Below are 10,514 nucleotides of genomic sequence, written 5' to 3'. Positions count from 1 at the left end.
CGGGCAAAGTTATTCAAGATCCCCGCACCCTGATCCGGAACGAGACCCACCGATTTCAACGGGGCTTCTGTCCAAGCAGTGTGCCCCAGATTACAAGTTGCTGCTTCCAGGGCCGTTGCATCGCCCCAAGAGCCACTTCTCTGCCAGTGGGGCCAGACCTCTGTTGCTCAGCAACAACCCTTCAGTATGCGGGACGCGAGAGGGAGCGGGACGAGGGCGAGAAAGGCCGTGAGGGAGTTCCTCTGAACAAAGGCAGCGTTACTTGGCAGGGTTCCCTTCTCCCTCGAGAGAGAGAGAAAGCATCGGAAAGTGCCCTTGCAGCAGGTGCCTCAGGTTATGAGTAATGTGAAGTTGCCCTATGTGTGTGTGTGGGGACCCCAATTAGTTTATCCTGATGCTGAAAACATCTGACTAGGTTAAACTTTTATGTAGTGTGAAAATGAATCGAGGGAAAGACGCATCTGGTGCAATCAATCTGCAACGACCTGTCAAGTTATGATGACCTGTGCACTGAAATCGACGAGACTTCTGAGTAAATAGGGCTGAGATGGCCCTGTGAGGTGCGCACAACTGGAGTGATAGAACCAGGGCAAAAATCAATACACAGGGTCTGAGGAAGTGGACTTGTTCATGGAAGCTCACATTAAGCTTACATTAAAATATAGCAGTTAGTCTTTAAGGTGTCTTTTGTTTTTGGCCAGATGGACTTACACATACAGAGTAGTCCCAGAGCCAGTTTCTGTGTGTTCTAAAAACCAGGGAAGCACTTTTACGGGCAGCTCCCTTTGCAGATAAAGGAAGAACAAAGAATTACCTATTTCATGGAGGGGATGTAAATGGCTTCAGGAAGGGACCTATGAGAATTCCTAAGCACATTTGGCAGTGGTTGTTCTGTCACCCTCATCCACAGTTATTCTAAATATAGTATTGCTGCGCTTATTTTAGCAATACCAGTTTTTTTCCTTTTACTTTACCATGAGTATCTTGAGTGATCACTACCAGCCTGCTCCACTCTAACATAATTCACACAAATTCCTTCATAGTTGTCCTGTTATGTTAGATAATAGCTCTCATGACCGCTTGTCACGGGCTGTACCTGAAGGGCTGATTGGTATTCAGTCTTCAGGGTCAAAGACTCCCAATCCCTATCCTAAAACAATAGTCTCTCATCCATGTTTGTTCTCCTTTGCTATGTGTAAGCTTCCATCCTATATGTCTACTTTGTGGCAAGCTGCACTGCAATAAACATAGAATGAAATCCTGTTCCTTAGCATAATGAATCACACCTAGTGTAGGCCTATTAGATCAATTGAACTTAGAGAAGTTGACTCACCAAATTTCTACTGAATCAGCGGGTCTGCTCTAGTTGTGATGTACTATGGTGAGCAACTTAATTTCAGACAGAATTGTAATGCTACTCATGTATTCTGATAAATGGTTATTATTATAGTTTCAGCAACTCTTTATTTTTCCATCTCAAAGTAACAAATTATACTCACCTGTGGTACAAAATATACTGTACCTATGTAGCCTACAATAGTATTAAAATAGGCACAGAATACGGTACTTTATATATATATAATTAATAAGAAAATGGCGTAGTATTTCCAGAGCCACTCCACAGCAATAATGCCCCAAAACAATGCATCAAAACATTTGTAAGCTTGAAAAATGATGCTTAACATGTTTCTTTTAAATATAGTCCCGTTTGTCACAGAAGAACCAATTACTCAAAAAGTTGTTCTTAAGTAAAAATACACAGGATTGCACTTTGCACACAATCCTAAGAGAAGGATTTTTTTAAACCTGTACATTTCATTAAAAAGCTGTACAGAAAAGCAAACAAAGTATTTCCAAAATAATCTCTTTTTCATACCTACGGTATTGAAAAGAATCAGTGAAAACAGCCAAGTACAAAAATCCAGTTTACGTATTTCTACTGAGGTCTAGACCACTTAGGAGTATGCACAGACAGTAAATTCTGAGAATATCCAAAATAGTGACCTCAGCTATGTAGTTCCAATAATAATGATGATATTAATAATCTACACAAAAACATTCTGTTGCAAACACAGTTTCTCTTGCTACAACCCTGCGTTCAAGGAGGTGGGGATGCAAGTCAAATGGTTAATGTAATGAGGGCCAGGTGGGAAGGTTTTCGCCAACACATAAAAACACTAGAACATTCTTACTGTTCTAGCAACAGGTGATGTTGCATAGAGAAGGAAAGTCAGTCAAATAGCTAATATTGTAAATGCATCCCATACCCATAAAAAAAACCCTGAAGTTACACACACAACATAAACAGTATAATTACTGCCTGTTAAATTAGACTAACAATCTAGCTTATTGTGAAATAAAGGAATTAATTGAAAGCAATTAGTTTGTACCTAGTTACTTTCAAGTTCTAATGAAACTTACTTGTTAGCTTCTACAGCTACAAAATGAGAATGAGCTCATTTGTATTACCAAGATCCCGTGGACTTCATTTCAATTAGCCATTCTGTGACTCTTAGATATAAATCACTTATCTGTCTTAAGTATCTCAAAACTTATTTATTAGCAATTCTATGCCTATTTACTCAGAAGTAAGTCAGACTTTTTTTTGCACTTCAGAAGACTTTTGACCAAACACTCCTGAACTAAGGAAATTAAAGTGTTTCTTGTCATGGTAGCTCTATTATACATGAAGAGAAGCTGAAATCCTGTTGCTTAGCTTAGTAAGTTACAGTAGAGTTGGTTCATTTGAATTACAGTAGTGGAGATTTGGTGAGTCCATTCCTCTGTCAATTCCAAATGGGCCTACTCTAGTTGCAGGTTACAGTGCTAAAGGAAGTAATAACTAGAGTAGAGCCATTTGAATCAATGGAGCTTATCTGATTCAATGGGCCTACTCTACTGCAACTTACAACACTAAGCAACAAGATTTCTGACACTTTATAGTTGCATATTTTGCTAGGAAGTTTACCTTCTAGTCTGTCTTTGCATCTGAAGAAATAGGCTGTAAACCCACAAAAGCTTATGCCAAATAAGACTTATGACTCTTTTAGGTATCACAGGATTCTTTGCTGTATAGGTTTGATCAAAGACAGATTTCCATGTTCTCTCTCCCATAGAAAAGAATGATAGAGACTTTGACACCCTCCTCCACTTGACAACCTTTTTGTGTGTGGCTGCTACAGATTGATACTGCAATTATACCTTTCAGTCCTGTGACCCACTGAAAGCTTGATATCCCTACTTGCACCTTTTGTAAATGTTTGCCATATATGTCCATAGATTAAATATTTCCTTATTTTATTATAATAATTTTTACCATTAGCAACACCAATTATTCAATTTAGACTATATTATTACTACTATTATTAAATTAAATATTATTTCATAGTTTTCCCCAAAAATACAGACTAATTTACAGATTAACTCAAATCAATTAAAGATTACATTTAATTCACTAGAGTAAATTTAAATCAGCTCTGAGAATCATACACTTTAAATTTGTTTACTATGGAAGAAGGAACTACAAGAGATATGTAACAATTTTTAAAGCTTTTTAAAGAGCAGAAGTGATTGATTAGCAAAGAAGAGAAACCTGGAGAAAACCCTTGCAACTGAAAATAAAGATTTTGTCCTCCTATTCACAATGAAAACACTTTCAATAAACAGTGTTTTTCCTTCTAAAATGAGCTTGTTTCCCCAATGAAGTAAATAGGTAATTTAGGGGTTTAGTGTTTGTTTTTTTAATAAACATTCAGGGGAGTACTGAAAGTCACATGTGACCATAGACTGCATTTTAATCTGTTATTTTTGTGTGTGTGTTATCAAATCACTTCCAACTCATGGTGATCCTATGAATGAGTAATCTCCAAAATGTCCGGTATTCAACAGCAATGAGGGGCAGGAGGGGCAGGATAGAAATCCAATCAATCAATCAATCAATCAATCCTTGTAGATAAGCATGTGAGTTCCTTTCGAGAGTCAGTTCATCTCATCTTTTATCTTCCTGTTTTCCTGCTGCCTTCAACCTTTCTGAGCATTGTTATTTCCAGAGAATCCTGCCTTTTCACAATGTGTCCAAAGTAAGTCAGCTTTAATTCATTTTTTTTCCTTCAGAGACAACTCAGGCTTAAAACACTGGTTCTTCAAACAGTCCCACGTCTTCTTTCTTACCATGTTCAGAAAGGAGATATTTTAAAAAGTCAGATGCTCCTGTGGCTTCTTTGTTGTTAAGCACTGTGAAAGAAAAATCAGTTCAAGTATTATTTTGACTAAGAGGGGTTGGGGCATTGGTGGCCTTCTAGATGTTTTTGGGCACTCACTCCCTTCTGCCAAGTACTAGCTTGACCATCAATCACATGCTGTGAGCTGTAAGCCAACAATATAAGGAGGGTCACAAGTTCAACACTTCAGTAATGCTGGGAGCTGTAGAGCTTCATGCAGTCAATCTTCTATGAATGAACTTCAGTCATAGTGGCCCAAGGGCATGAGCATTACTGCTCTTTGCTTATCACCTCTAACAATATTGAACTGATTGGCTGAGTCCAGGCTGCAATTAATGGCTCCTCCTGAGAGGGAAGGATCCTGGCTGCTTTGAAACAAACACATCTGAGAGCAAGATGTTCCTATAGAAAACCTTTGTGGATTCAGAAAGCTGGAACAAGGATTGGCAGCTCATTACAATCCTCCTTTAATGATATGAATTACTTTGAATTTATTGTAAACTTTCCTTTGAATTCCTTGCCTGAAAGGCAGTATATATACTGTAATTGTAAAATATATAAATTAAATTTGTCTTGTGCCCTGGGATTAGTAAGAGAGTATAGTGTGAGGGCAGGCCATCTATTCCCACCCCACAGCTCTGAACTCTCAGGGAAGCTGGAAGGAGGGAAGCCCAGGTGTCTCTAGGGAACCAGGGAGTGAGACGCACCTGGCAGGATGGGAGGAGGGTCTGGCAGCAGGGTTAAAGAAGTGGAAGGTGAAGATCCTGTATTATCTCTGCAAAACCAGGCCAGGAACATATATATGATGGAAGAGACCATGAACTGTTAACATCAAAGGCAGAACAGTAAAACAGTCATAGTACCAATATGTAATGTAAGTAACATTAATGAAGAGTTTAAAGTCCATGTCACAAATAGATTACCATTACTAAATTCAAATGATAATGAACCAGAAGAATTGAGAGACAGAGATATTGTCAGTCAAAAAGACTATTCCAGAAGCCAAAAGAAAAAAAAAGCCCTGATAGCTGAAACTCTTAAATGTACTAATGGCAGATAAGAGCAAAAGTACAAGTTAATAAGAGGAGGGCACAATCCCAAATGCAATTTTTCAGCAGCAACAGAGCTACTATTAATCATTCCAAGAAACAGAAGAGAACAAAACAAATGAAAGAATAAAAAGTGATATTTAAACCTGGATTATTGATCAATGGGAGAATACTTTTTTGATCACGATAAGCAAAACACTGAAGAAATGCAAGTATAACAAATTCCTTTTAAGAAGAGCCATTTAATGAAGAACCTATAGTTTTAAAAACTAAAGTGAATGCTGTTTTTAAAGCAATAGGAAGGAACAAATTACCAGGAATAGATAGGATAGTAATAGAGCTACTTCAAGCTACAGAGATTGAATGTGTCAAAGTCCTAACAGGAATATGCCAGCAAAAAGGGAAAACAAAACTAGTATCCACACAGAAAATGTTCAATATACATACTAGTCCCAAATAAATAAAATGGAAAAGATTGCAGTACCTGTTAGGAGCATTGTATTATTTTCCCATGCAAGCGAAGTGATATTCAAGGTTTTGCAAGACTTTCACAATATATGCTGCTAAAAATGTCAGATGTCCAGGCTGGATTCAGAAAAGGATCATATGGCAAATACTGTATAGGTTGGCCTAGAGCACAGTAAAGAATTTCAGAAGAATATCAGTTTGTCTTTTGTAGATTACAGCAAGACCTTTGACTGTGTGACTCATGAAAAAAACTGGATCATGCAAAAAGTGTTCTACGACATCTGATTGTCCCAGTGCACAAATCTGTCAGTGTTCCTGAGTGGAGAAGAGAGGACCTGTGTGTCATCTTCCATCATTTAGCAGGGTAAGGAAGTGGGTGGACCAGGGGAACATTTGCTGTGGTGTCCTTTCACTTCCCCTGCAGGTCTTGATGGCAACCTCACTGGGTTGAAGGTGCTGTTGCTAAATGCCCTGTCAGTGAAAAGTAAGACAGCTAAAATCCAGGATTTGACTCTGGATAAACATGCTGGCCTGGAGACCTGGTTGCATGACATTGAAGGAGTTAGTCTTTCTCAGCTTTGTCCACTTGGATTCTCTGAGAGGCAGCAGGCCAGCCCTGGGGGACAGGGAAGCAGGAGTCGTAATAGTCTATCGAGACACCTTTACCAGGTGCCCTGTCCTATGGACTGCAGGCTGAGTGCATGGTACCTGAGAGTGGGCATCAGATGTACCAACAGGGATTCTGTTGGTACACTGCCCATCCAGCAGCACAACAGCCTCCCTGCCTGAGCTGGTCTCAGGTGTGGTGCTGCTGTCACCCCAGCTTGTGTTGGGGGACATCGACATCTATTTTTAGAGGTTTTTGAAGAAATGGTTCCTGGTATAAAGGCAAGAAGGAAAATTGGACAAGTGAGGGTGGAGAAGCTAGAAGAACAACATTTATTTATTTTATTTACTTATTTGATTTTTCATCCTGTCTTTCTCCCTTGATGTGGAAATAAAGAAGTATGCTCTAAAATTAAATATTTTTAAACATTATTTAATAACTATAATTTGAAAATGGAATAAATAAATCTCAGTTGCCTGCTGGCTCTCCAAAAGTCTTTCTAAAGAGGCGTGATTTCAACTGCCACCAGAAAGGCAAGAAGGGAAGGGGCCACTCACATCTCCTAAGGGAGGTTGCTCTGTAATCTGAAGGCAACCACAGAAAAAGCCCTCTATCAGGTCCTCACCATATGTGCTTGTGAGTGTGGCAAGACCAACAGAAGGCAATCCCCTGAGGATCTTAATACACACGAGGGCTCATAACTGGGAGATGCAGTCCTTCATAGAATAGAATCATAGAATTGTCATAGGATTGGAAGGGACCTTGGAGTTCTTCTGGTCCAAACCCCTGCCCAAGACAGGAGACCTTATACCATCCTGGATAGATGGCTGTCCAATCTTTTCTTGAAAACCTCCAGCAATGGGGCACCCACAATATCGGGAGGCAAGCTGTTCCACTGCTTAGTGGTTCTCACTGTTGGGAAATTCCTCCTATTTCTAGTTCGGATCTCCCTCTGACGACTTTCCACCCAGTGTCTCTTATCCTACTCTCAGGCGCAATGGAGAATAAATCAATGTCCTCTTCCCTGTGGCAGCCCTTCAGTTATTGGAAGACTGCTATCATGTCTTCCCTCAGTCTTATCTTCGTTAAGTTCTTCATAGGATTTAGCCTCCGGTCCCCTTAGCATCTTTGTTACTCTTCTCTGCACCCCCTTCCAGGGCCTCAGTGGCTTTTTTGTATTGTGACCAGAACTGGACACAGCATTCCAAGTGCAGCCTCACCAGTGTGGTATAGAGCGGTACTATCACTTCCTGTGATCTTGATGCTATCCCCGGAGCTATTTTGTAATGGGCTTTAAAGCTCATGACCAGCAAAAGTGACAGGAAGGATTTATTAGGATGCAAGCACAAAGTGATGGGAGGGACAGGGCCTTGAAGGTCTTTAAACAGAGATGGGCACGAATCTCGTATTGAAGGTCCGGCACATATCTAGCTTTAAAGGGAAGGATAAAATTTGTAAGGAATCTGAGAGTGAAGAATAAAGCAGTGGAAGGAGTTGTGTCACATGCTCAGAATAGTAGGAGGTGAATAACTTTAGCAGCAACCCCTCACAATGGTGAAGCAGTGGAAAATCAGGAAGAAGCAACTCTACTTATTTATTTTATTTATTTATTTATTTAATTTATATGCCGCCCACACTACCCAAAGGTCTCTGGGCGGCTTACAGCATTTAAAATACAATAAAGTTATGTAGCAATTAAAATACAATTAAAATATATATAAAATTGCCATCGGACCCACAGCTAATATTATTTCAGTTAAAAGCCTTCTGGAACAGGAAGGTTTTGACCTGGCGCCGAAATGTCATCAGTGTCGGCGCCAGACGAATCTCAGTCGGGAGGGCATTCCATAGTCTGGGGGCAGCTGCCGAAAAGGCCCTTTGTCTACAAGCCGTCCCTCTTACCTCCTTGAGGGACGGCTCTTTCAAAAGGCTAGATCTTAACTGCCGGGTAGGCTCATATGGAAGGAGGCGGTCCTTCAGGTATCCAGGGCCCAAGCCGTTTAGGGCTTTATATGTCAAAACAAGCACTTTGAATTGGGCCCAGGCAGCAACTGGTAGCCAATGTAACTTATACAGAATCGGCTTGATATGTTCCCTGGCGGCCACACCACTCACCAGCCGCGCCGCTTGATTCTGGACCAGCTGCAGTCGCCGGACCGTCTTCAAAGGCAGCCCCACGTAAAGCGCATTGCAGTAATCTATACGGGATGTTACCAGTGCATGTGTAACTGTCATGAGACTCCGCTCGTCCAGGTAGGGCCGTAGCTGGTATAGTTTCCGCAGCTGGAGGAAGGCGCCCCTGGCCACCGAGTCCACCTGGGCTTCCAGTGTTAGACTGGGGTCCAGGAGCACCCCCAAGCTGCGGACCCTGTCCCTTAGGGGGAGTGTACTTGATTATGCCATTATATTAATGTCATGATCATCCTTAGAAGCTTCCGCTCCTGCCTGTCAAACAGGAGAGGAGGAGGAAGCCTCACTTTTTCCCAACAGTTCATGTCAAGTTTCCCACTACAAGGACAAAGTCCTCCCGCTACAATGTCCAAAAATGAAGGTATAAGTCTCTTATGAAAGGGAATGGTATAAATGTGCCTCTAAATTGTATAGCAACTCTTACACTATATTTAGATACACATTACTGTACAGACTATGCAAATTATGAGTTTGTTTCACTTATAATCAGCCTTCCTCCACCTAAGATGGCTCATAGATAGAAATAAGAACAGTGGCACCAAGCCTTGGAAGGGAGGGAGGGTGGGTGGGAGAAAAGAATTTTTGTACTTCTGTCTGTGTTCTGTGCTGTTAAGTTGAAATCAACAGACAGTGGGGAGTTGGACCCTGTTCTCCAGAGTCCTAGTCTGTCATTCTATCCACTATACCACACTGGTGCCATTGTTTTTGTTTTTATTTGTAATGCAGATGACACCATCTTACTGGCAGAAAGCAGCAATGATTTGAAATGAATCTCAGGGAAAGTGAAGGAATAGAGTCCCAGAGTAGAACTTCAGCTAGACATTAAGAAGACTACACAACTTTTACATTCACAATGAAGAAATTAAAATAGAGGTTTTATATCCCTCAATGCAGTCCTCAATACAAATAGGGACTGCAGCCAAGAAATCAGAAGACTGAGATTCGGAAGAGCAGCAATGAAGGAATTTAAAAAGATTAAGTGTAAGGATAGGGCCTGGCATGCTTTGGTCCATGGGGTCATGAAGAGTCTGACACAATGACTAAACAACCACAAAAATGTGTAAGGATATGTGACTGGAGACCAAGATCATCTACACACTCTTGTATTTCTGATCACCATGTATGGGTGTGAGAGCCAGACAGTTAAGAAAGCTGAAAGGAAAAAAAAGTTCATTAAAAGCACCAAACAATACCTGTCCTAACATTACATCTGAAAAGTCTGTGATCTTTGTAGACCACAGACTAAGGATGAGTCAACAGTGTGTTGTTGTTTAGTTGTTAAGTCGTCTCCGACTCTTCATGACGCCATGGATCAGAGCACGCCAGGCCCTCCTGTCTTCCACTGCCTCCCAAAGTTGGGTCAAATTCATGTTGATAGCTTCAATGACACTGTCCAACCATCTCATCCTCTGTCGTCCCCTTCTCTACTTGCCTTCACACTGTACCAACATCGGGGTCTTTTCCAGGGAGTCTCCTCTTCTCATGAGATGGCCAAAGTATTAGAGCCTCAGCTTCAGGATCTGTCCTTCCAGTGAGCACTCAGGGTTGATTTCCTTCAAAATGGATAGGTTTGTTCTCCTTGCAGTTCAGGGGACTCTCCAGAGTTTCTTCCAGCACCACAGCTCAAAAGCATTACTTCTTCCGCGGTCAGCTTTCTTTATGGTCTAGCTCTCACTTCCATCCATCTGAAATACAGTCCTGTAATTATGTGCTTCTCCAGAAGGCATTGCCTTCTATAATCCTATAGCAAGGAACAGCCATTTGTTTTCTCTAGCACAGGGATAAGTCCTCGTATTGCGTTTGCTATCACCACCATATTTTCCACTCTGGTGCAGTGAACAGAGTGAGGGACTAGGACTCTGAGTAACAGGACTTGAATCCCCCATTCAGCCATGGAAATTCACAGTTGGAGCGCACTGGTAAAACCACTCCTTAAATATTTATTCCCGTGAAAGCCCTATTAGAGTCGCTGCAAGTCGA

This window comes from Pogona vitticeps, chromosome 2, assembly GCF_051106095.1.
Source record: "Pogona vitticeps strain Pit_001003342236 chromosome 2, PviZW2.1, whole genome shotgun sequence".
Lineage (NCBI taxonomy): Eukaryota > Metazoa > Chordata > Lepidosauria > Squamata > Agamidae > Pogona > Pogona vitticeps.
The sequence above is the reverse complement of the archived record's forward strand: the minus strand, read 5'-3'. Positions refer to the sequence as shown.